Consider the following 25,914-nt stretch of genomic DNA (forward strand, 5'->3'; position numbering starts at 1 on the left):
AACAGAGTGACAGAAAGAGAGAAAGCAGGAGGAGGATGAGAAAAAGAACTTCCACCAATTGATCTCCTCAGAAGTCTGCACAGCAGGGACTGGGCCAACTCAGCCAGGAACTTTACCTGGGTCTCCCAGCTGGATGCCAGATACCCAACTGCCTGAACCATCACCTTCTCCCCCCGCCCAGGCAAATTGAACGGGTCATGTGCTTAAAGCTGCATGGTAGATAGAAATAAGTGGTGCATATACTAACAGCTAACATAGTAGGTACTGTTATCCAAGGAAGTAGATACAACTTTGAGCATATAACACACTCATTTAACTAGGAAATGATTACATAGAAAATGTCTAAGGTTCATTGAATTCAACAAGGTAGATGGTATCAAGGCTATTTAATCTGTGCATACTGAAGCTCCCATCATCTCTCTGAATTAAGAAGTTTCTGAGGGGCTGGCATTGCAGTACAACAGGTGAATCTGCTGCTTGCCATGCCAGCATCCCATGTCAGAGTGCATATTCATATCCTGGATACTTCACTTTTCTGATCCAGCTTCCTGCTAATGCACCTGGGAAGCAGCAGTGATGGCCCAAGTACTTGGGTCCCTGCCACCCAAATAGGAGACCCATATTGAAGTCCTGGCTTCTGGCTTCTGCCTGGCCTAGCCCTGGCCCTTTTGGACACTAAGGGAGAAAAATCAGTGGATTGAAATATATCTCTCTCATGTGCAGGCCCTTCCATCTCCTCCCCCCCTCCCCTTTCTTTCTCTAATGTACTTTCAAATAAATAAATAAATAAATAAACTTTCAAAAATTTCTGAGAAGAAGGATTTGATCCCATTTCTGTTTCTAGCTGTGCTAAATTAGATTAAAAGAGGACAACAGTTTCAATCATAATCAACCCTTAGTACAACCAACCACCAATTTACTACAAATCTGGCACAAAGCATGAACTTCCCAGGCAGCTCTATCTTTTGGATATAGTTACTAAGAAGTCAAGAACATATTATGTTATCTAACAGTAAAGATGGAGCAGAGGAGGCATAATAATAATAATAATAATAATAACGTGAAATAATTGGAAATAAGAAGTAGCAGAAACCACAAATGATAATTGCTGCACAGACAACATGTAGCTTGGAAAGAGAGAAGTTTATAAAAAGTGAGAGTGAGTAAGTCAGTTATTCCTACATGGAGCTGATTCTGAACAACAGCTACCACTATTAAGGTTCCTCTGGCTGGCTTGGATCCAAAAGCAACCACCAACCTCTAAGCCGTCTGCCTTATTCAATCCAGATATCAATAAACCAGCGTGATTTGAGTTGATTTGAGGATACCTAGACAAAATAGCTCAATACTATCTGACTCTGGCTGAAATTCAAATGGAAACTAAGCATCACGGAACTCAAGCAGTGTAATGTGTATTTCTGTAGTAATACCTCATAAACACGTGACTTTCAGGGTTAGCAATTTTATTGTAATGTTAGTACCTTTGGTTTATTCGTTTGTTGTTATTCTAAACAAATCAGAAAAATCATACAAAAATAAGTAAACACTAAATTGAATTAGCCACCTTGCAAGACTATAAATTTCCAAGACCTTTTCTTTAACTCCAACTTATAGGGCACAATCAATTATGTAAAGGGAAAAGTCATCATTTTTGTTTCTTTATCATCTAATTTTTAACCATAAATGATATTGCTGAACTTCAAAACCTGCCTTATTTGACACCTAAAGTAATTATGTTTCCAAAATCAACCATTTGTAGTAACATAAATTTTCTTTCACCACAATTGTTGAAAGTGACTTTTAGCAGCCTCCAGTGGCATATCCTACCAAGAGTTCTAAAATATATCCTGTATCACTGAAATAAGTTCCTAGTTACACAGAGAGACAAAAGTGAAAAGCATCGTATTTTTTTAAAGTTCTCATTGGAGCTTTTGCCTTTTATTTCATTATGCTAGGAGTTCAGAAGGTTTAACAAAGATACTGTTTTCTTGGGATTTAAATCTATGGTGCTTTATCTGGTGTGTAATAGTGAACATTATTTCATCATGTTTTCCATGCACATTGTTTATTGTGTTGCCTGAAATTAGTTGGATTTCTTGATGTGTAAACAAATTTCTATCAAGCCTCAGCTAGTCACAATAACCAGCAGCTGCCAATCAGTCAGATTGTCTGTATAAGGCAAATTCCTCATCATATCACATTAGGCAAATGTTGACTGTGGCCAGTGCTGACTGTCTGTATGCCATTACCTTTTCTTCAGTTATAAACATAATCTACAGATGGAGTGAGGTGTGGAGATATTATATATCAATTTTGTTCTAGAATATAGCCCATTTCTAGTACCTTTTTTCCTTGCTTATATAAACTTGCTTAAGTTTAATTAATTTCAGATTTTCCATTAAGAGAAAAACATTATCATGTAAAGAAAATGAATTTTTGGTTAGCAAGATGGTATATAGAAAGTCTTCCATTCAATATTACCCCACAACAACAAGAATTTCGCAGCCACCTATGAACATATGTGCCTTTGTGGGAGCTTTGGAATCCACGAAGGTTGTGAAAGTCAGTGAAGGTCATTTTTTGAAAAGGCAGAACCACTAACAATGGTCCTGGCTATAGACCTAGCAAGAGCCCTACCCTATTATGTCCACTGTTCCTGCTCCATTAGGCCTTGGTTCTGCCACCAGCACCCTGTGCCAGAAGGCCATGGGAGAGCTACACCCTCCAGGGGATCTTCTACCTAATGAAATAACTCTTGGAACTTAACAACTGCATAATTATTAGAATGAAAGATGTAAAATGCTATTTATTCAGGGAAAACAGTCTTAAATGTAAAAAGTCTTAAGTAATTTATGAAAATGCTAATACATAGGTTTGGCAGTTTTGCAGTTTATGAGAAAAAACTATAAACCATGTTGTATTGCTATATAACTAGCAAAATACATTGCAACAAATGAAATTAAGAGACGATTGCATTGGCAGTGCATCAAAACTAATGAAATTTATCAAATGGAGTATAATAGAAGAACCTGAAAAATAAAACATCGCTCTTAGAAATTAAACAAGGATTACAAAATTGCTAAAAATCCTACAGTACATAGAATTACCTCCCTCACATGCACAACATGAAGTATTGGGCTCTAGATAGAAGTTGCTGGTACTTAGTGTAGCAAAACCAACATAAAATTGTATTGGGTTAATAAATTAATATCTCCTTCCCCCAACTAATGCTACCCCATTAAGGCCAAGATGTATAGTAGTGGAAAAGAGAAAGAAACCTTTCACCATTTCAGAGGTATTTTTTGGTCTTTACAATCTTGAAAACTTTCCTCTTTTTATGGCAAGTATCTTCCAAAATTCAGTGAACTTTTAATGGTTACATCTCCACAGAATGATAGCTGTTTGCCTTTATTTATGTCTGTTCCAGAGTTGTGCCTATTATTTAAAAATGAATCTCAGATAATAAAATTTTATATATTTCTTGTACATTGGAGCACCTGTCTATAGTCCTTCTATATGGAGAGCTTTAACATAAATTACTTGTTTTCCATTTTTTTGTAGCGAATTGTTAGTTCATCATCTTTCTTTTATGTTTGTTAAACAACATAAAAGTCCCAAAGTATCTGGCTTCTACTTAATTCAGGTCTGTGAGATTCTACTTTTGGGATTCTCAGAGAACAGATTGCTTTGGGAAATTTTAGTGTCAAAATGTAACAGTAAAATTGATCAACTGCATCTAAACTAAAAAGTACAAATTTGATTTCCCGTTAAATTGTGATTACTTGTCTCTGAGGTAAAATAAATTTGTATTTCTAAGATGCAGTACATATAATGTTTTATTTTAATTTTAACATGATAGAAAATTATAGACCTTAAGTTTGGATATAAAAGCAGATTTCTGTCTCAGCAAATCAATAATAATTAAGACCCCATAACAAAATTTCACATAGTTCATGAGATAGCATGGTAAGTACTTCTCATGGCCTTTTGACAAGTGCTAACTTATAATCTGAATCAATGCTAATATCTTAGCCATGACAAATTGAAGTACATATTCAATATCATGAATTTGAATTTATTTAATGGTAATTAGAGTTAATCTCTATTTTATCATGATTTTTTCTTGCCATCATTATTATATTAATTGTAGAATTTTTTCACTATTTCCCTTCCTTATAAATCTTTGGGTAAAGCGCAGGAGGTTAGAAATTGTGAGATTGGCTGTTATCATTTACAAAACCTGTAAACTTTCCTGACTATTCCTCCCTTGCTTCCTTCTATAGCTGTCAAAAAGGTTACCTTCTCATTGATTAAAGTCTTCCAGGAGCCATGGCAGTAGGAAGTATTGATGAAATCTCTGAAGTGGGAAAATGCAATCTTGATTTACTGTTAAATTCCACTTGGGAATCTGTTTCACTACTTCTCAATTGAAAGGTAGTTTCATTGTTCTCTCCTGTGATAAGCCAGTGTGTTACACCACAGGTGATTGCTGAAGGATATTGCAGTGACAGTTCCCAAATGTCTTTCCTACAGAAAGGACTCAGGGAAAGCAGCCTGTTTAACTCAAACCTGACTGCCTCACAAGATCATACACATTTCCATTTTTTTCTCAGTGGACATTAATAATGGAAGTAGATGCTGTTTTTGATGGAATTACCCATGTTCAGCACTTTGTCGCTTTATCACAAGAATAATTCTCTTGAGTTGGATGTTATTGCTTCAATTTCCTAGAACCTGAGATTCAGAATAACTTGTTTGATGTTATAAACCTACTATGCAGGCTGCAGTTAGCATTTGAGTTGCAGAAACTTGCTCTTAAGCTTATTTGCCTTTTTTCCAACATATAAAAAGGTCACACAATGAAGGGAATATTAATGGATTCCAAATCATGACGATACTACTTCTGGTTCACTGTAGTTCCACCTTTATACATAAGAAAATTTCTTTCAAACTCATGTGAGCTGGTTTAGCTTCTCTCCATCAATTTATTGATACTCTGTAAATTCCCTGGTAGTTATTTGTTCTGGGTCTTTGTTCCTAGTGTTGGAATATTTCCATAAGTATTTCCATAAGTCTGTTAACAACCCGCTTTATATGATGATATTGATATATCTTAATTGTTTCTTTAAGGCCCTGCAAATCCACTCTAGAAACTATATCTGGGGATGTGTCTAAACTTTATTACGCCAAAATGGTTCACATAAGGAATATTAAGCTCGAGCATCTTACTCTTTAACAAATCCATTTACTGTTCTATCTCTATTACTTGATTTTTTTTCTTTACCTCACAATTATCTTTCATAACCTGATATCTTACTTCTATATCATTAACTCCCTTGTTTTTGAAATTACTTCTGAATACAGCAAAATAATAGCAACATCAAATAGTTCTAAAAATAATGTATCTATCCAAAGACTATGAGTCTGTCAGGATAGAGAAGTAATTAATGATTTTCTTGGTTTTAATATTCAGAGCCAAAGCTAGTCCTGAAATAGCACTAAGTCAATGATTGCAGGGGAAGGAGAAATGAGTGAATAATGTACAATGGTGGGGGTCAGGAGGAGGAGGGGGGAGAAAGAAAAGGACAAAAGGAGGGAGGGTGGGAGGAAGAAGGAGAAGGGAGGTGAGAATTTAAGGCTTCACTTGGAATTCATATTTGATATGTTTCAACCTTGTGAACCATGAAAATGTGTTTCAAGCCTCTGGCATCAGTTTCCTTCTTAATAAATTTGAAATGATGCTGCGTATTTCAAGCACCTCAAATTACATTCCTAAAAATGAGATCAGATAACCACTGGGCAAATGCTTTGTACATTTTAAATAGTTACAAATGTGGAATCGGAGCTGTGGTGTAGCAAGTAAAGCCACCTCCTGAAGTCCAGACACCCCATATGGACACCAGTTTGAATCCCAGCTGCTCCACTTGCGATCCAGCTCCCTATAAAGACACATGGGAAAATAGAAGAAGATGTTCCAATCCCTTGGGCCTCTGCACCCACGTGTGAGACCTGGCAGAGGAAGCTCCTAGCTCCCAGCTTCAGAGCAGCTCAGCCCTGGTCATTGTAGCCATTTGGGGTATGAACCAGCAGATGGAAGACTCTCTCTCTCTCTCTCTCTCTCTCTCTTTCTTTCTCTCTCTCTCTCTCTCTGCTTTTGCCTCTCTGTAACTGCCTGGCTTTCAAATAAATAAAAAAATCTTAAAAAAAACAGTTACAAATATTAGGAATTGTTATTTGATAAATTTTGTCTTTCAACAATCACTATATTAGAACATTAACACATTGGCACATTGTGCAAATGCAAATGACACTCAACAAGTATTTACATCACACCTACCACAGGGCAGATGCTGGAAATCTAGCAAGGATCACACAGAACAGGTGATCAGAAGACACTTTCTCATATCTTCTACTGGAGTAATTATAAAGTAATTTGGTTTGTCAACTCATTGTGTTGAATTTTCTTATAGTTTAACATCACAAACTGTTTTTTTGAGTCTGTAACTCTGACTTTATAATAAAAGTCAGAGTTAGAGAAAGAGAGAAAAGAGGGAGGGAGAGAGAGATCTTTCATCTACTGGTTCAGTCCCTGGATTTCCACATATTTTGAAACCATGTGTCAGATGAAGTATTAATATCCCGAATATAACAGCAACTTAACAAACTCAACAACAAAAACACAACCAATACAGTTAAGAAGTGGGAAAAGGACCTCAATAGCTTTCAGATGAAGAAATAGAGGTGGCGAAGAAATGTATGAAAAAATGTTCTACATCATTAGATGTCAGGGAAATTCAAATCAAAACCACAATGAAATATCACAGTATCCATATCAAAATCAGTAAAATCCAAAACACAGAGAGTAACAAATGCTGGGGAGGATGTAGAAAATGGGCAATACTTATACACTGTGGGAATGTAAGTTAGTACAACCACTGTGGAAACAGTATGGATATATTTTATAAAACTAGAAATTGACTTGCCATATGATCCAACAATCACACTACTGGGTACATACCCAGAAGTTGTGAACACATTATGTTAAAGAAATACTTGCAGCACCATGTTTATAGCAGCAATGTTCACAATAGCAAAATTTGGAAGCAATCAAGGTACCCATCATCAAATGAATAAATAAAGAAAAGGTAGTATATATACACAACAGAATATTATTCAGCTACAAAAAGAACAAAATTTTACCATTTGCATCAAAATGGATGCAACTGGACAACATAATGATGCTTGAAGTTCGGTGGACACAGGAAAACAAATACTGCATGTTCTCTATTATATGTAGAAGGTAAAAGTTAAAAATAAATAAGTGAATAACAACCCCTGCAAAAAAGGAAGAAATGTCTATGTGTATCAGTATTGCTGCAAATATAATTTCGTAAAACTTTTATACCTTTGTCAAACCAATAGATAAGAATGTTACACTACTATAGTTTTTAATGATCAATGATTACTTTGAAGTTTACTGTATATGGATGAAATGGCCATTTTTCTTTCAATTAATGTTTATAACCATTGCCTATATTCTCATTAAACTAAGGTTTTTTTTTTTTGGTTTGTTGTTTGTCTTTGCTTTTTATTTGCTAAACTTCTAATTTGTTGAAACTTTAAGCCTTTTTACTGTAATGTAAATTTAAAGTTTGTCAAAAGCAAAAACAAGAATAAAGAACGAAAAGTAGGGTGGCTAGGAAGGAGAGAGGGAAATTTAGGTAGAAAAGAAATATCATTATATTCTTTCTTTATTTATTTGAAAGTTAGAGTTACATAGAGAGTGAAGGAGAGGCAGAGAGAGAAAGAGAAGAGAGAGAGAGATATCTTTCATCTTCTGGTTCATTCCCCAGTTGGCTGCAATGGCCAGAGCTGTGCAGATCCAAAGCCAGGAGCCAGGAGCTTCTTCCCGGTCTCCCACACAGATGCAAGGGCTAAGTCTTGGACCATCTTCTTCTGCTTTCCCAGGCCATAGCAGAGAGCTGGATCAGAAGTGGAGCAGCCGGGACTTGAACAGCGCCCTTATGGGATGCTGGTACTGCAGGGGCAGCTTTACCTGCTATGTCACAGCGCTGGCCCTGATATCATTATATTCTTAGAATTGTATCAACAAACTATATTGAATCTATTAAAATGAATTAAAAACTTTAAAATTAGATAAATAAAATTTAAAAATTAATGTAAAACAGAATAAAATATATACTTATTTTGGTGCTTTTTTAAATTCCAGTGTAGTTTTCAGTAATATGAATTTGTCATTAAGTTTTTGATAATCCCTCATGTATACAATTTCAACATTTTTCTGCACCAAAATTATATTTAACCTCCTTTTCCAAGAATTCTTTTTTGAAGTATGCTTGCGTTGAATGCATTTTTTTTTCTTTATGAAATTACTTACTAAACACTCTACAACAAAGCCTTTGCTTAAGTACCAGGAGTTTAGAAGGAAAGATACATAAGGAATTAAGTAGTTACAGTATAGAGTGATAAAGATGTTGACAGAAAAAAAAAAAAGTATGGAGAAAAGGGGAATAAGTAGAAATGTCATCCAGATATGCTCAAATGTTAGTAGAATTTTCCAGAAAGAGCCAAGGTCTCTGCTGATGATGGAAAAAGAGTCAAATGAAAGTTCAGAAAAAAAAGTTTCTTCCAATTAGATAAAGCCCTCTGCTGTTGGGTAGATTCTGGTGGATGAGAGATACTAAAGCTGGGGAGGAACACAAAGAGGTCAAATTACTCAAGATCGGGACCAACACAATTCTGATTTGAGTTCGCCTTTTTCCTCACATAGAGTTAGGATAGGTGGAAGTTAAAATAGGTAAGACATCAATCAATGAAAAGAGTAGCTACTGGGCACCAGGACATGTTCCTGCTGGTCTAGAGACTGGCCCTTTAGGGGCTGGATCATGGAAAATTTAAGGATGGAGGATCAGGATGGAATGGTGGAACTCTTGATGAATTCAACACATAAGTCATTCCAAGTTTTTGTGGAAAGGTTTCAACAGTAAATAACCACAATAACCATGCTTTTGTGTACTAGCTAAACATCAATTCTAGATTTAGGTTAAAACAATGGTAATTGAAATCATGACTTGAATTTAGTTTTACTCCGAATCACTTTGTGTGTGTTTTGAGTTACACAGGATCCATATTCCAGCTATCAATAAATAGGCCAGGTTTCAGATAAACAATCACATTACTTATTTTCTAAGATTAAATTTATAATTTGGAATTAAAGATATTAAATTGGTGATTGTGGCACCATGCAGACTATATTATCCATTTAAATTTTCCCACAAAGCAGTGGTAACCACATTGTGTAGAATTGTTCCATTTTCAAAGCACTTTCACATTATCAAATGCAATCCTCACAGTAATATGATATGGTAGATGGAGCAGGCATTCAATAATGTATGAACACACTTCAAGTGAACTTTCATGACTGCCACAGTAGCAGGAGTAAAAGGGGTCATGCATTATCATTATATCTACTTTGTAAGTGAGGAGCTTCAGACCTGACAGATAAAATGCATCTTGACAGGTAGAATGAGTGTGGTAGCTCTGAACTGAAAAAAATCAGGAGAAATATATATGGACATACATTTTTAAAACCTTCACAAGTGCTCCAGTTCCTATATTAATGATTAAAAAATAAAATACTAAGAAATTACTTCTCCCCAAGGTCTCTAAAGCATACAAAATTTGGAACTTGATTTTCATCTCAAAAGCTATTTTTTAGGCTGCCATTTTAACATGCATTAGAGAAGATTAGAATTTGCTTTTTGTATCCAAAACTAAAGTTTGCCCATTTAGTGAAACCTTCAAACAATAATACACAGAATACTTTTGATTCAACAAGCGGTCAGCAATGGGATTCCAAATGAGAATGCCAGAATATGAGTAAAATAATCTTGAAATTTAGAAAAAAAAACTCTAAATATTATTACTTTTGTGAAATTTACTAGTAACACTGGTTTCATTGATGAACTATTGAGACCCTCCGTATTCATAGAAGTAAGTTTATTTCCTCTATCACACAGGCAAAATGAATATAAAACATTGAAATTAAAATTAAATAAATCACCTTAAAATATTAAGATTAAGAAACTTCAAACTTGGTATGGCCCAAGTACATGGGTTCCTGCTGACCAGGTGGGAGACCCAGACGGAGTTCCTTGCTCCTGGTTTCAGCCTAATCCAGGCTATTAGGTGCATTTGAGTAGTGAACCAGTAGATGAAAGTTTATATATACATATATATTATGCGTGTGTGTGTGTGTGTGTGTGTATATATATATATATATATATACACTTTTCTGATTGTCCATGGCAGATTTCTTTGGAACAGTTAGTACCTACAATGTATTATATGTAAAAAGGTATATTATTATAAAAATAGAAATAATACAAGTGAAAACAACATAAGTGAGAAAGAAAAAGAAGGCAACATAATTTATTGATTAGTCAATAAGTGGAAACCAAATTATTAAAAAACTGGCTAGTTAACATTAAATAATTTATAGGAAAGGTCAGCATTTTGGTCTAGGAGGTAAAGCCACTGCTTACAACCCCAGAGTCCCATGTGGGTGCTGCTTCATGTCCCAGCTGTTCTACTTCCAATCCAGCTCCTACTAATGGCCTGAGAAAATCAGCAGAAGATGATCTAAATATTTGCGCCAAGCCACACTTGTGGGAGACTTGGATGAAGCTGTTGGTTACTGGCTCCCTGCTTCAGGCTGGTCAAGCCAGGGAATTGTGGCCATCTGGGGAGTGAACCACTAGATGGAAGATCTCTCTCTTTAACCCTGACTTTTAAATAAATAAGAAAATCTTTACAAAAATAATATAACAGGAAACTAAAGACACTTAAAAGACATAAATAAAAATAATAATACACTTTGCAAATCCTATGAGAGCTCATCCTGAATTTCCTATGTGTTGATTCCTTAGTGACAAATGACACTGCTGCAGAGAGACTTTTCTTCACCTATGGTCACTAACTCAGGTTGACCATCCTGGATTTTTCAATGCTAGGAGACTGTTTCCCTCTCAAGATCTCAAAGTCCATGACCTGGATAAGTGACATCCTATTTCAACACCATTGCACATTTGTCTTTAACATGGAACCCTTTGAACCTTGGGTTGTTGTCTCCATGGTATCAGAGAAGAGTCTTAATTTACTTTATGCTCACCAAATGTGATTACAGGGAAGAATCCAACTCTCAGTTCAGAAAAGGAAAGGGAATTTCCCTGGGTGAATGTGCATTTCTTTCTCATCTCATCCTTGAAAATTCCTCTGATTTGAATTTAGAGAACGCTATTAGATGTTACAGCTTATGTACCAGATAGAGAGTAGACACTTCTAGAGTTGTAAAGCAACACTAAGACTGGCAAGAACAAAGAAAGCAAAAACACAGCCATATGTTTGGTGTACAGCATTCATTGGCTACTCAAGATTGAGGACAGTGTTTACCATTTCTCTGTGTTTCTATCTCTAGGATTTGACTTATGTTTGCCATGGCATGTCTGGCTTAGGCATTTCCCAGCTTGAATTCTCTAGCGCAGTGTACTGACGTGGCAACACTGGACTGTATTTTAGGTATGAATTTTGGGAAAGAGGCAATTTTGGGGAGGCAAAGTGTTCTTTTCCAAACATCCACCCATGTAAAACTATGAATCAGTTTACATAGCATAGCTGTTGTCTTAATGCCAAGAGCTTTTATCTCAGAAAGTTGTTACAAATGCTTCTGATAAGTCCTTCAAACAAGATCAAGTAGCCAGTTGGGTCCATTTTACAGAGGGAGAAAAATCCTTGAGGAAGTCAGCTAAATGTATAAATTACACTCAAACTTGTTTTTTTTCCATATGTCATGTTCTTTGCACCATATCATTTACCAATAATTAAAGTTATGACACATTTGAATTTTTTCCTAAGCAAGGAAGGATTGTATTGATGTTCAGACACACTTCTAAAGCACATTTGCAATATATATTAACATTCATCACAAGGTAATTGATTTTCATCATATATATAGAGAGAGCAATTATACACATGAAAACAAATATTTACAATATTGTGTTACTAAACACACTTGCATGTCATATATTTTGCATTAAGATTTGTTATATAGAAGTTTCTCATAGATTTAATTCAATTCGTCATTTGGTAGATGAAGAAAATGAGCCTTGATTAGGTTAAACAATTTATACTTTAATCAACTGAGAGACATAAGTCTGACACCTTGCGTAGGATCTCAGTGATACTATTTACACAATATTTTAACATTTTATAATCTTGTAGAATGTTCAGATGGTATTGTTAACATTTTACACAATGGCAATAATTCCTAAGTGAGACATAGAAATCAACATTTGCCCCTAACTTTAATGTCATAAGGTTGAATAGTGGCAAAGATAGCACTAAAATTTGAAAGAATATATGCTAATATATAGGCTGGCGCCGCAGCTCACTAGGCTAATCCTCTGCCTGCGGCACCAATACTCCAGATTCTAGTTCTGGTTGGGGCACCGGTTCTGTCCCGGTTGCTCCTCTTTCAGTCCAGCTCTCTGTTGTATCCTGGGAAGGCAGTGGAGGATGGCCCAAGTGCTTGGGCTCTGCACCCACATGGGCGAGCAGGAGGAAGCACCTGGTTCCTGGCTTTGGATAGGCACAGCACGCCGACCATAGAGGCCATTTTGGGGGTGAACCAATGGAAGGAAAACCTTTCTCTCTGTCTCTCTCTCTCTCACTGTCTAACTCTGCCTGTCAAAAAAAAAAATCCTAATATATAATTTTTAGGAACAATGAGCAAAAATGTGTTACAAATGAAAGATGAGACAAAGTATATGTTGCTATATCCTTTTTAAGATTGATTCCAAGTTTGGAACATAGGAATAATTCATAGATTTTAAGTAATTTTCACTCTCAAACTTCACTTACAAAATCAATTTTAAAAATATTATCATTATAATTCTGCAATATTTTAATAGATAATGGTCCACCGTGTCCAAATGCCACTTTCAGAGGTATAGCCATTTATTTACTTAGGTTTTTAAAAAGAATTACTTATTTATATGTTTATTTATTCACTCATTTGAAAGAGAAAAGAAGAGAGAGAAAGAGAGAGAGTAGTATCTTTGAACTACTGGTTCATTCCTCATATTACCACAATAGCAAGGTCTAGGCCAAACTGAAGGAGCCAATAATTCCATCCTGGTCTTCCACTACCTTCACAAGTACTATCATTGATATTTTATCAGAATAGCATTTAAATATTGTAGATAGTGCTGGAATTTCCAATTTATTGTTGAGGAAGCTTTGTCACAATGCAATTCTGCCTAAAGCAAATTCAAACTAGGCCTCTCCTAGGGTTTAACAGCAGCCCTACTGTAGGGTTTTAAGGTTAGGCCTGCTCCGCTGAATTCCAATCATTTTGTAATGATTTGCAAACACTTTCAGTGTACCTCTATAATCATTCTAGAGCATATTGTAGCTACTGAACTTAACCAAATCCCTTATGTTTCAATATAAAATCTGAGGATCATGTATTACTCTTTTCATGAAAATATCACTTTAATTATTAAAATGGAAATTACCATGCTATCATAAATGGGCAGCAATTAAGGTAGATTAGATGCCAAACAGCAGTAAATGACTGATGTCTAATTTATACTGAACAAAAATTATTGAAGGTTTAGTGGCATGCTCTACATTAAAGTGACAATTAAAACATCCAGGTCTTTGGAAAAAGAGGAACTGAAGTAAGTACAGCCATAGAGGGTTGCTTCATATTCTATTATTTTTGGAGGATCCCTGTATATATGTTAATTTGATTGTTTCAGATGATTTATGATATGTCTCCACCTTTCTATTGTGACCATAACAGTGTTTGTTCACCTACATGTGCATAAGTTCTGAGAATCTAGGAGGCTTTTATTTGCTCTTGGTTTCATCCATGACATACCTATTCCTCTGATCAGTATTAAGTGTTTTCTTCTAGCCACATAATGCATAGGTATGGATGTTAAGAAGGAGAAATGGGAAAAGATATGCATTCATTTGCAGAAAATAATACAGAGAAGTACCAAAGTGTTAACAAATAACACTGAGGAAATGAGCTGGGCTGAGTGTAAGAGAGATGGAATATTATAATTTGTACTATTTCAATTTAAGTTTTTGACAAAAGATCAATAGAGGTTAACCTCACAGTTGCTATTTCTTCTGATTTGATTTTTTTTCAAGGTTTCATTATAGATTGGTCTAACACAGATTGGTCTAACACAGATAGATGTTTGCTCCATGGATCAATTGTAGGGGTCATTTAGAGAAGTACAGACTTCAACTGTCCAGTGTGACTCAATTGCTCACATACTGGGCTGGGAAGACTGGTACTCTTATCAGATGAGATAGGGTGCGTTCAGGGTGGTATGGTCGTAGACTGGTACTCTTATCAAAGGGAAAAAAAAACACACTAGGCAGATGAAAGCAAAGTAACTGTAGTCCTTCTCTTGACTCCTGTGAGTTTATGCATATGCAAGTTCACATACACACCCAGGAGGAAACAACATAATCATTTCATTGTAACCAGACACACATCTTTTCTATGTGTATAATATATTATGCATCCCTGTTGCCACCATTCAATTTTAAGCCTTAATGATTTTAGAAAAGTAAAAACTATAACTTACAAATAATATGAGTTGAAAGTTGAATATTCTCTTTTCCCTTCAATTATATAGCTTTGTGTACTTTTTAGTTTTTCATTTTTCTCATTTCTATCCATCGGATTGGAGATGAAAAAGGTGACAAAATCTATCTTTGAAAGGGTACTACATTAAATAAGTACAAATGACATACAAATAAACACACAAGTTATGTTTCAAAAATCTGGTAGTATTTCTAAATTTAAAGTTATTAAACTTCAAATTGCATCATGATTTGGGAGACACCTGTGTATACATAGTTGGGCATATTCCAATCCTCTTAGACATTTTTCTTTAAAATTGTTGTTTCTACTGTTATTCATACTACATATATTTAAGAGCATTGCTGCAACTTGCTATTATTTGAATGTCTCCAAGGGCCTGTGTATTAATATTTAACTGCCATTGTGTGACATTAAGAGGATGGAAAGTTAATCCAACTATGAGGTTAGGTGTGGGGACCTGGGGCAGAATTAGCATTACATTAGAGGTTTAGGGTAAAGCCCACATGACTGAATTGTGGTGGTTTAGGAATTAACATATGGAAGATAAGTATCCTGTTTACCAGCACAAATATCTTGAATTCTTATATAATCAAGAAATAGATTCATCATGTGTTAATTACCATGGCCTAGCTGTTAACTAATGATGTCAGGGTGTAATGTAATTTAAAAAGCAGATAGTTAGATCTGATAGTCAGTATGTAACTGATTGTATTGGATATTAATAGTATTGTAAATAGATGTGATTATATACTCTACAATTCTCATTATTTATGCTACTATATCTTTGAATGTGCAATAATTTTATTGAAATTGAAGAAAAGACAGCTTCACTCTCCGGGCTGTCCAGTCACCAAGAGCCTCAGAAAGTGCCTGAAACCCCCAAATTCTGGTGCAAGTATCAGATTAAGTAAAAAGGTTTCTTTAAATAATTTAAATAAGTTAAATAATAAATAATGAATTAAATATTTGATTAAATATTAAATATTCACTAAATATTAATTCATCAAATAATTTATTAAAATTAATGAACATTAAATATTTTTAAAAATAAACAATAAATTTAATAATGATTTGAATAATTTAAATTATCAGATTAAATAAAAAGAAATGCCTCATTTATAAAAATACTCTAGACTACCTTTGTCTGTGACAGGATGACCTAAAGTAATTTTGTGTAGGGAGCACTAGTCCCTGGCATTATTATCAGTGTCCTGGATCCTCAGGAAGACCTGTGTATGCACAGAACCTTCACTCCCAGCCCTATCCATCTTTATATTTCTCCTTCAAGACAACTAGGATTCTTTTCTTCCTCCTTTTGCGGTAGGCAATTTCTGTTGACCTTATACCTGGTGAATATTCTAAGACATGCCTGTTGATAACTTTGGGACCTGAGGGGAGTGTATGCTTTCCAGATGCTTTTTGTTTTGTTTCTGCTTCATGGTTCAACTCTTTGGAGAATTACTCACATCACGAAAATTTCTCCTGCAACTCTGCTTCCAGAGAATTGATCACAGGTGGTGATAAGGAATAAAATGTGAAAATTGGAGAAAAACAAATCGCATGACAGGACCTCTCTTCACCTAATCACTCTTCTGCATCATTCTCAGTACAGCTATTATGTTACAAGTCATCACTAAAGTCTCCACAATATCCTGTGACATATTGATGACATCAGTTAATTCCTAGGACTTGGCAAGTACTTACAGGACTGTAGGAGTTCCATAGCCCTCAGCCTAGGGTGATTTATTATTTTATACAAAAGAAACTCTAACATTAACTGGGATTTTTATATTTAGCACTTGATACCAAAGACAGAATGTAGATGACCTAGATCAAACAAAAAAAATTGTTTTGTGCACCAGGGATATTGTTTTACTAAACCTCTCTAATGGTTTGGATATGGCAGCACCAGACAGGATTAGGTTTAAAGTCATACCTGTCTCATAGAAAATATTAAATATCATATCTTAGCAGTAGTAAAATATTTGAAGAGATTAATGCCCTGATTAGACATTATGCAATACATACATGTACACAAACATTGTGTAACACTCTCCAAATGAATGCAATTTAATGTGCCTATTCCATTGACATATGTTGCAGTGGTATGACTGTTTTTCTATTTTGTTTATAAATTCAGAAAACCAGCATTTTGTTGACCTTTTTTACTTTTTAGGTTCTATTTCATCTATTTCTGAACAGAATCTACTATTTTTCCTCCTGCTAAATTTGATCCTACAATTTTATTTTGAACATTTATATTTTGTAGTATCAATTGTAATGTCTTCTTTTTCAAACTGATCCAAGTACATATAGCCAATTGATTTTTGACAAATGTGTCAAGAACATATATTTGAGAATGCATAGGCTTTCATATAAATGGTTCTGGAAAAACTAAATGCACATATACATACTTCAAATGTAGATATACACATATACACAATATATGTATGTTTGTGTATAGGTGTATATGGATGGATGTACAAAAAATTAGATTCGCTCTCTCTCATCTCATACAAAAACCATGATATATTAAACATCTATATTTACATCCTGAAACTATGGGATCTTTAGAAGAAAACAGAAAACACTTGGAGACGTTACTATAAGTACTGACTTTTTGAAAAGATCCCATAAACACACAAAAAAAATAAGAAAACTAGAAGAAATATGATTATATTAAAATAGAAGCTTCTGCACAGCAAAGAAAATAATCAATAGAGTGAAGGAACATCTGACATGATGGGAGAAAGTGTTTGTAAGCTATGTATCTGACAAAGGATTATGATACAGAATATCGCCTTGGGGCACCAGCACACTGGGTTCTAATCCCGGTCGGGGCGCCGGATTCTGTCCCGGTTGCCCCTCTTCCAGGCCAGCTCTCTGCTGTGGCCAGGGAGTGCAGGGGAGGATGGCCTAAGTGCTTGGGCCCTGCACTCCATGGGAGACCAGGGTAAGTACCTGGCTCCTGCCGTTGGATCAGCGCAGTGCGCCAGCCGCAGCGCGCCGGCTATGGCAGACATTGGAGGGAGAACCAACGACAAAGGAAGACCTTTCTCTCTTTCTCTCACTCTCACTGTCCACTCTGCCTGTCAAAAAAAAAAAAAAAAAAAAAAAAAAAAAAAAAACCAAAAAACAAAATGATACAGAATATAACAGGAATTCAAAAAACTCAACAACAAAGCAACCAATCCTATAAAGAAATGGTCAAAGTATCTAAATAAACAGTTATCAAAAGAATAAATACAAATGGCCAACAAATTATGAAAAATATACTCAGTATCACTAGCCATCAGATAAATGCATATCAAAACCTCAATGAGATATCACCTTAACAATATTTCAATGGCTATTATCAAAAAGACATAAAGTGGGCTGGTGCCGCGGCTCACTAGGCTAATCCTCCATCTTGCGGTGCCAGCACACTGGGTTCTGGTCCCAGTCGGGGCGCTGGATTCTGTCCCGGTTGCCCCTCTTCCAGGCCAGCTCTCTGCTATGGCCAGGAAGTGCAGTGGAGGATGGCCCAAGTGCTTGGGCCCTGCACCCCATGGGAGACCAGGATAAGTACCTGGCTCCTGCCATCGGATCAGCGCGGTGCACCGGCCACAGCGCGCTAGCTGCGGTGGCCATTGGAGGGTGAACCAATGGCAAAGTAAGACCTTTCTCTCTTTCTCTCACTCTCACTGTCCACTTTGCCTGTCAAATAAATAAATAAAATAAGACATAAAGTAACATAGTTGCCATGGATATGGAAAAAAGCAAACTCTTGGACACTATTGGTTGGAATGTAAATTAGTACAGTCACTGTGTAAAACAGTACATAGATTTCTTTTTAAAAGGGCTCTCTGCACCTCCAGGTTTATTATAGCTCAATTCATAATAGCCAAGACATGGAAGAAATTCAAATACCCATCAACAAAAGACTGGATAAAGAAATTATGGGATATGTGTTCTATGGAATACTACACAGTGGTAAAAAAAAAAAAAAAGAAACCTGGTCATTTGCAACAAAATGGATGAACCTGGAAAACATCATACTTTAATGAAATAAACCAGACTCAAAGGGACAAATATCATGTGTTCTCCCTGATCGGTGACAACTAACTAACCACCTAAAAGGAAACCTGTTGAAGTGAAATTGACATTATGAGAAGCATTGATTTGAACAGCCCTTGTCTTGATTGTCAAGGAAGTTTATTGTTTTATTTTTCTACTATTTTCATTTTCTACTTAATATCATTGGTTGAACCCTTTACTTAACAAAGAATTATTCATAGGCATTTAAATCCAATTGAAAATATACCCCAATAAAAAAATAAGAGTGGAAATAAGAGAGGGACATATTCCCACCAACTTACCCCTAAGGATAAAGCTAAAACCTTGCCATGGGACTCCAAATCCCATTAAGCTGGATGGTACTAACGTCATTTTACATGTTAAAGTGATCAAAATAAGTGTGTAACTGATCATATAGATAGGATTAAGTGTCAAAGGGATCACATAAATAAGACCAGTGTCTAGCAATAACAATAGATGGAATTAAAAAGGAGAGAATGATCCAACACGGGGGCAGTCAATGCAGCAGGCTCATAGAATGACAAATGCCCTAAAACAGCACTCTGACCTCAGAATCAGCCCTTAAGATATTTGGATCTGGTTGAAAAGGCCATGAGAACATTTCAGTCATGGAAAGCCAAGACACTGTGGCAAAAAAATGATCCACATGAAGGATTTCTGTGAGTGATATCCCAGTGGAAAGAAGGGGCCATCAAAGAAGGAGGTACCTTTCTCTGAAGGTAGGAGAGAACTTCCACTTTGCTTATGACCTGTCTAAATATTGATGGAATTAGTGGACTCAAAATGCTTCCATATCCTTGGCTGCTCATGACAAGAGCCTTCAGTGATCACTGACATCATACATAAGGATATTAATTGTTAAATCAACAGCAGAAGTCACTGTGCACTTGCTCCCCATATAGGACCTCTGTCCTTAATGAGTTGTACCATGAGAATTAATGGTAAAACTTGTCTTCAAACAGTACTTTGTGTGTCTGTGAGGGTGCAAACTGTTGAAATCTTTTCTTAGTATAGAGTTAATTTTCTGTATATAAAGATAATTAAAAATGAATCTTAATGAAGAATGGGATGGGATAGGGAGTCGGAGGTGGAATGGGAGTGGGAGTGGGAGGGCAGGTATGTGGGGAAAAACATTATATTCCTTAAGCTTTATCTATGAAATTTGTATTCACTAAATAAAAGCTTTCTAAAAAAACAAAAACAACAACAACAACAACAAAAAAACAAAAAATTAACAATTACAGATGATTTAGTCATCTCGCTCCTGGGTATATATCCAAAAGATATGAGATCACTGCACCAAATGGCACCATATATGCATGCTCCACCATGTTTATTGTTTCATTGTTCACCATAGCCAAAAAATCATCATATGAATAAAGAAAATGTGGTAGAGGTACACAATAGAATATTATTTGATGATATAAAGGAATGAAATTTTGTCATTTGTGCCAAAATATATGAACTAGAGGAAATCATGCAATGTCAGAGGAGAAATGTTGTTTACTCTTTTAATAAGTACACATTGTTGAAACAGCACATTGTAACCCATAAATAGGAACAAGTATTATTGATAAAAAACTAAAACAGAAACTAGCATGCCTCAAGAGCAGCCTAACAGTTCTTGAAGGAGAGATGGGAGGATAAAGTGATCGGATTCCTTCTGGGAGACCATCACTGCTGTCTTCCGAGACTGACCATGAAGGAGCCTTTAAAATTCTGAACACATTAAGCCCTAAAAAACAGCATCCTTTCATTCTCCTTACCTTGCCATTTGTTTTCCCAAAAAAGAAAAGAAGACTCTTTGGTAAGTTACTGCATCTTTTAAAAGCATTCAATTTTTACAAAAATAAAAATGTTAGAAATCCATTTGATTCACCATAAATAGAAATGCAGGCATTGTTTGGATTTTTTGCATCAAAGAGTTGTATCTTCAATGGATTCTAAGAAGTTTATTGGATTCCCGCTGAATGACTACTTAATTTCTCTCTAATTTTTGCTTTTCTTTATTTCTGTTGTTATGTAGTTCTGACTTTTAAAAAATGCATTTTCCCTTTTCATATATGAGGTAATAATTTTGCTACCAACATATTCAGAAGGCCATGTATTTTATGCTTTCTCTTCCCATGTAGGGAATGGCACTGTAACAATTTTTTCCTCCTAGCACACCTCTTGTGAATATACAGACTGTGTTTTACATGGGATTCACTGAATCTTTTAACATTCAGGGGGACAATTCAAGCATCAAGTCTGGCTTGAGGAGACACTTTCAGATATAACGTAAAAAGCCATATGTAGAAAGCTGTCTCTAGACATTGGTAGCTAAGATATCTTTAAAGACGTAACAAAAATTCAGACTGCTTTCATAAGCTTATAGTAAGCTTCTGCTCACATTTTGTTGCTGTCTCTTAAATCAACCATGGCATTTAAAAACATTCTAATGCTTACAGTGCTTCTCCTAGAAGTATGATAAAAAGGAATCAAAATCTCCAATTAAATGTGAAAAGGTACACACATAAAACTAAGAGACAAGGCAATAGTTATTCTGTTTAAATGTAATACCACAAAATTTATGGCACCATATATATTTGGCATACACTGTTGTCAGGCAGAGTGTAATCTAAAATCCTGGCAAAGTCTCCCAGCTAAAGTGGTTAATGTTTGCTCAGGGAAAACATAAAATCTCAGTCAGGAGTACTGTTGGCTAATTGGTAACTGGGCACAACTTATGCTCTGGTGGGGTTTTCCATTTCCTGCCAGCATGGTAAATGCTTTTCCCCAAGGGTTTTTATTTGTTAATCTGCAAGGGACTCAACAGGAATATTACAGGACAGTGACAATTTGCTAAAATGGACTTTAATGAATACTGGCAGATATTTGTTTTTAATTAAAAGCCAACATATATTGGAAAACAGATACTGGCATATCTCTAGGGAGTGCCTAGGATAGATGTATGTTTTAATGTTATACTTGCTGTTACTTTTATTGCAAGCAGTGCTCCTCTTCTCCTAGAGTACAGCTGCTTTGTGGATGTTACTACATTCATCTTCACAGCATGGTGAGCAGGTGTCATCTATTATCATCTTGGTTTTGCAGATGGCCAAACAGAAACTCTGAGAACTTACATGACTTCATCAAGGTCATAAAATGACCTTAATCTGCAGCTGCTTGGGACACATTATGTTCCCTATTAATTTAATGAGGTGGGGGAAGTAAAGTAGGAGACAGCAAAGGGGAAACAATATTTTCTAAATGACTACTTGTGAAAATCCTAGTGTATATAGCACAGTTTAATCTTATTAACTCTATAGATGCAAATCTTCACAGGTAGCCTAGGTAGTTCAAGTTTGTGAAACAAATTAAAAGGTTCAAAGAGAATTTGAATTGTTGATCCCTGTGATTCTTGCACTTAATTTTGATGGTTGATTGTCACTACCATGGAAATTCATGTGTATGTATCTATTTTTCCAAGAGAACACCATAGAAACAACAGTTATAAAGCAGTGTGTAGGTTTGAGAAGGTAAAGGAGGTAGAAGATAATGGATTATATCTATATTCAAATGATCAGTTTGTACTCCTTAAGTCTAGAAAGCTCATTTTAATTACTGTCAGGATTTTCTTGTAACCTTGCTGCTGTTGTATATCACAGCTTACATCTTCAGGGTAATGGAGTATCTTATTATCCATCTCAGATATTACAGATGAGGAATCCATTGAAAGGTTTCTCTTTGGACCAAAATCCTAAGTACAAAGTCGTCTATCCAGGTTCTCTTTAAAAAAAATATTTATTTATGTGAAAGGCACAGTTACAGAGAGGCAGACTGAGAGAGAGAGAGGTTTCCATCCGCTCATTCACTGCCTAGATGGCTGCAATGGCTGGCACTGCACCAATCTGAAGCCATGAGCCAGGAGCTTCTTTCCAGTCCCCAAGCTGGGGCAGGGGCCCAAGGACTTGGGCCATCTTCCACTGCTTTCTGAGGCCATAGCAGAGAGCTGGATTGGAAGTGGAGCACCTGGGACTGGCACTTTACCCACTATGCCACAGAGCTGGCCCTTATCCAGATTCTTTTTGCTCTTGGTACAAGAGTCTCCAGAGAGAAAAATCTGGAAAGGAGTTATGAACACGTCATTGCCCCCTTCTCCTGTACACAATTCAATAGTAACCATATTTATGGCTCTCTCTTTATACAGTCTAGTTTAATTCAAAATGGTATACTTTTTTTGACAGGCAGAGTTAGAAAGTGAGAGAGAGAGAGACAGAGAGAAAGGTTTTCCTTCCATTGGTTCACCCTCCAAATGGCTGCTACAGTCAGCACGCTGCACCAATCCGAAGGCAGGAGCCAGGTACTTATCCTGGTCTCCCATGGGGTGCAGGGCCCAAGCACTTGGGCCATCCTCCACTGCCCTCCCGGGCCACAGCAGAGAGCTGGACTGGAAGAGGGGCAACCGGGACAGAATCCAGCGCCCCAACCGGGACTAGTACCTGGGTTGCCGGCGCCGCAGGCGGAGGATTAGCCAAGTGAGCCGCAGCGCCAGCCAAAATGGTATACTTTTAAGGCAGAATGTATTAGATCTTGAACATTTTTGATTGGACCATAAATACATTAATTGAATTATAATATAAAATTTATAAGTTAAGTCCTGGGACTGGTGTTGTGGTGTAGTGGTTAAGTCATTGCCTGTAATGTTGGCATCCTATATAGAAGCAGTAGTTCAGTCCCTACTGTTCTACTTCTTATCCAGCACCATACTAATACTCCTGGGAAAGTAGCAGAAGATGGTCCATGTACTTGGGCCATTGCCACACATGCAGAGACCTGACACAGGTCTGAATGTTGCAGCAGTTTGGGGACTAAATCAGTGGTAGAAGATCTTTTTCACTCTCTCTCTCTCCTCTCACTGTCACTCTGCCTCTTGAATGAATAAATCTTCCAAAAAAGAATAAGTTCCTATGGATTTGCTACCCATTTAACATCAATTCTATGAAGAAATGAGTCTTACTAAGAATTTTGTAACAAATCAAAGGTTTTGTGTTTGTGTGTGTGCATTAGCACATCTGTGTGTATGTGTGTGTGTGTGTGTGTGTATGTATTTGTGTAGTAACAAGTAAAATATTCTAAAATACCTGGGAGAAAGAAAGGCAGAAGACAGGAGGATTTCGAAAGAGGTAGGGAAGGAAGGAAAGAACAGTCATCAAGTTCAAATTGCCAACCGAGGTGGAGGAAGCATCTAAGATTTTCTGTCACCAAACTAGCGATTGTTCTTATTTCATACTGACACAAATAACTGAAATTCATTTAAGTCATTGCTATGATGTCAAAGAATACTAGAAAAGGAACACAAAATTACCACTGCTCCAAAGATCTTGATCCTGATCCTGATCTTGATGAGAGGAGGATTCATGCTATATTTGGATGATTAATTTATTAATTTATTTATGAAGAAGTCAAATATCATAAGAAAACCAAATATCTAATGTAAAATATTCACAAAAATATTTCTAAGTAAGAATCACAAAAACGTATCAGTTTCACAAGCAAGTGGTAGAGCTGCAAAGAGTTGGAATCCAAACATTTTAAATAAAATAATTTTGGAATTGACTAAACCAGGGTGTGTGAATTGGTGTTCCCAATTATAGAGAATAAGAGGTTGAATAACTTTCAAAGGAATAGATTCAGCAATGTTATTTCTGGGATCATTTAAATCATTCATTTGGATGTCCTTTAAAGTTATTTCAGAAACAGAGAGAAGATAACAGTTAATTTTGCTACATCTGGAGGCCTGGAAAAGAAATCAGATACTGCATATTTTAATATGAGTATTCATATTTGGTTATTTTCGGAGTTTTGATTTTTCCTTTCAAATATCATACCGATTGTCTTCCAAATTCTTGAAAATAGTTTTAAAACTTGATTTAACAATGTGATTATTATTTTCATTAAATTGGTGATCTGTAGTGAGGCTTTCATTTTATTTTCTCTTTAAGTTACCTATTTCCTACTTTATCCTATAACTAGGTAATTTTAATTACATTCATAACACTGTATATTGGAGAGATTAATGTATGGGTACTTAACAAGCCTTTTTTTTTTTCCATTTGAAAATGTTGATATGGGTTCATCTTTCTAGTTTCTACAAGAGTTGTTCTGTACAGCTCCAACTAAATTTTCCCTGTGATTATTCCAATCAGCAACCACCCCAAAATTCTAGGAGCTTCCTTCCTTTTTCTTTTCTTTTTTTTTTTTAATTATTTATTTATTTATTTATTTATTTTTTGACAGGCAGAGTGGACAGTGAGAGAGAGAGACAGAGAGAAAGGTCTTCCTTTTTGCTGTTGGTTCACCCTCCAATGGCCACCGCGGCCAGCGCGCTGCGGCCAGCGCACCGCGCTGATCCAATGGCAGGAGCCAGGTACTTCTCCTGGTCTCCCATGGAGTGCAGGGCCCAAGTACTTGGGCCATCCTCCACTGCACTCCCAGGCCACAGCAGAGAGCTGGCCTGGAAGAGGGGCATCCAGGACAGAATCCGGCGCCCCGACCGGGACCAGAACCTGGTGTGCCGGTGCCGCTAGGCGGAGGATTAGCCTATTGAGCCACGGCGCCGACTCTTTATTTTCTTTATTGTCCTTACTGCTCCTCCTTTTCTCTTCCTCCACTTTTTTTTTCATTTTTTTCTAATGTTCTCCTTTTGTTATAGGGACTAACTTGAGGAAAGGTGCAAGAACCGTTTAAGGCATTTTTAGTATCTTTTGAATTGATGTATTAATGGTTTCTCTCTGTTTCATCTCTCTCCCACTATCTGTCTCTCTCCTGTAAAATATGTTTGTATTTATATGCACATTTTATTTTCTATGAACATTTCGAGACCATTTTCATTTGAATAATTCTTTCATAATGTAGAGTCATTGCATTTCTTCATCCTTGAAAACATCCTTAGAGTACTAGCCTGACTACATGACCACAGTACCCTACATCTACCATTGATTTAATATTTACTATGTACTACTCTCAAACCCAGTATTTTGCAGCAATTTTCTTTCTGTCCAGGATCAAATTGTGTATCAAACTTTGCATTAAGTCCTTATGGCTCTACAGTCTCTTTAATCTGGAACAATCACCATTCATTGTCC

The sequence above is a fragment of the Oryctolagus cuniculus genome, chromosome 1 (genome assembly GCF_051225735.1).
Source record: "Oryctolagus cuniculus isolate XC-2025 breed Fujian yellow rabbit chromosome 1, ASM5122573v1, whole genome shotgun sequence".
Taxonomy (NCBI): Eukaryota; Metazoa; Chordata; class Mammalia; order Lagomorpha; family Leporidae; genus Oryctolagus; species Oryctolagus cuniculus.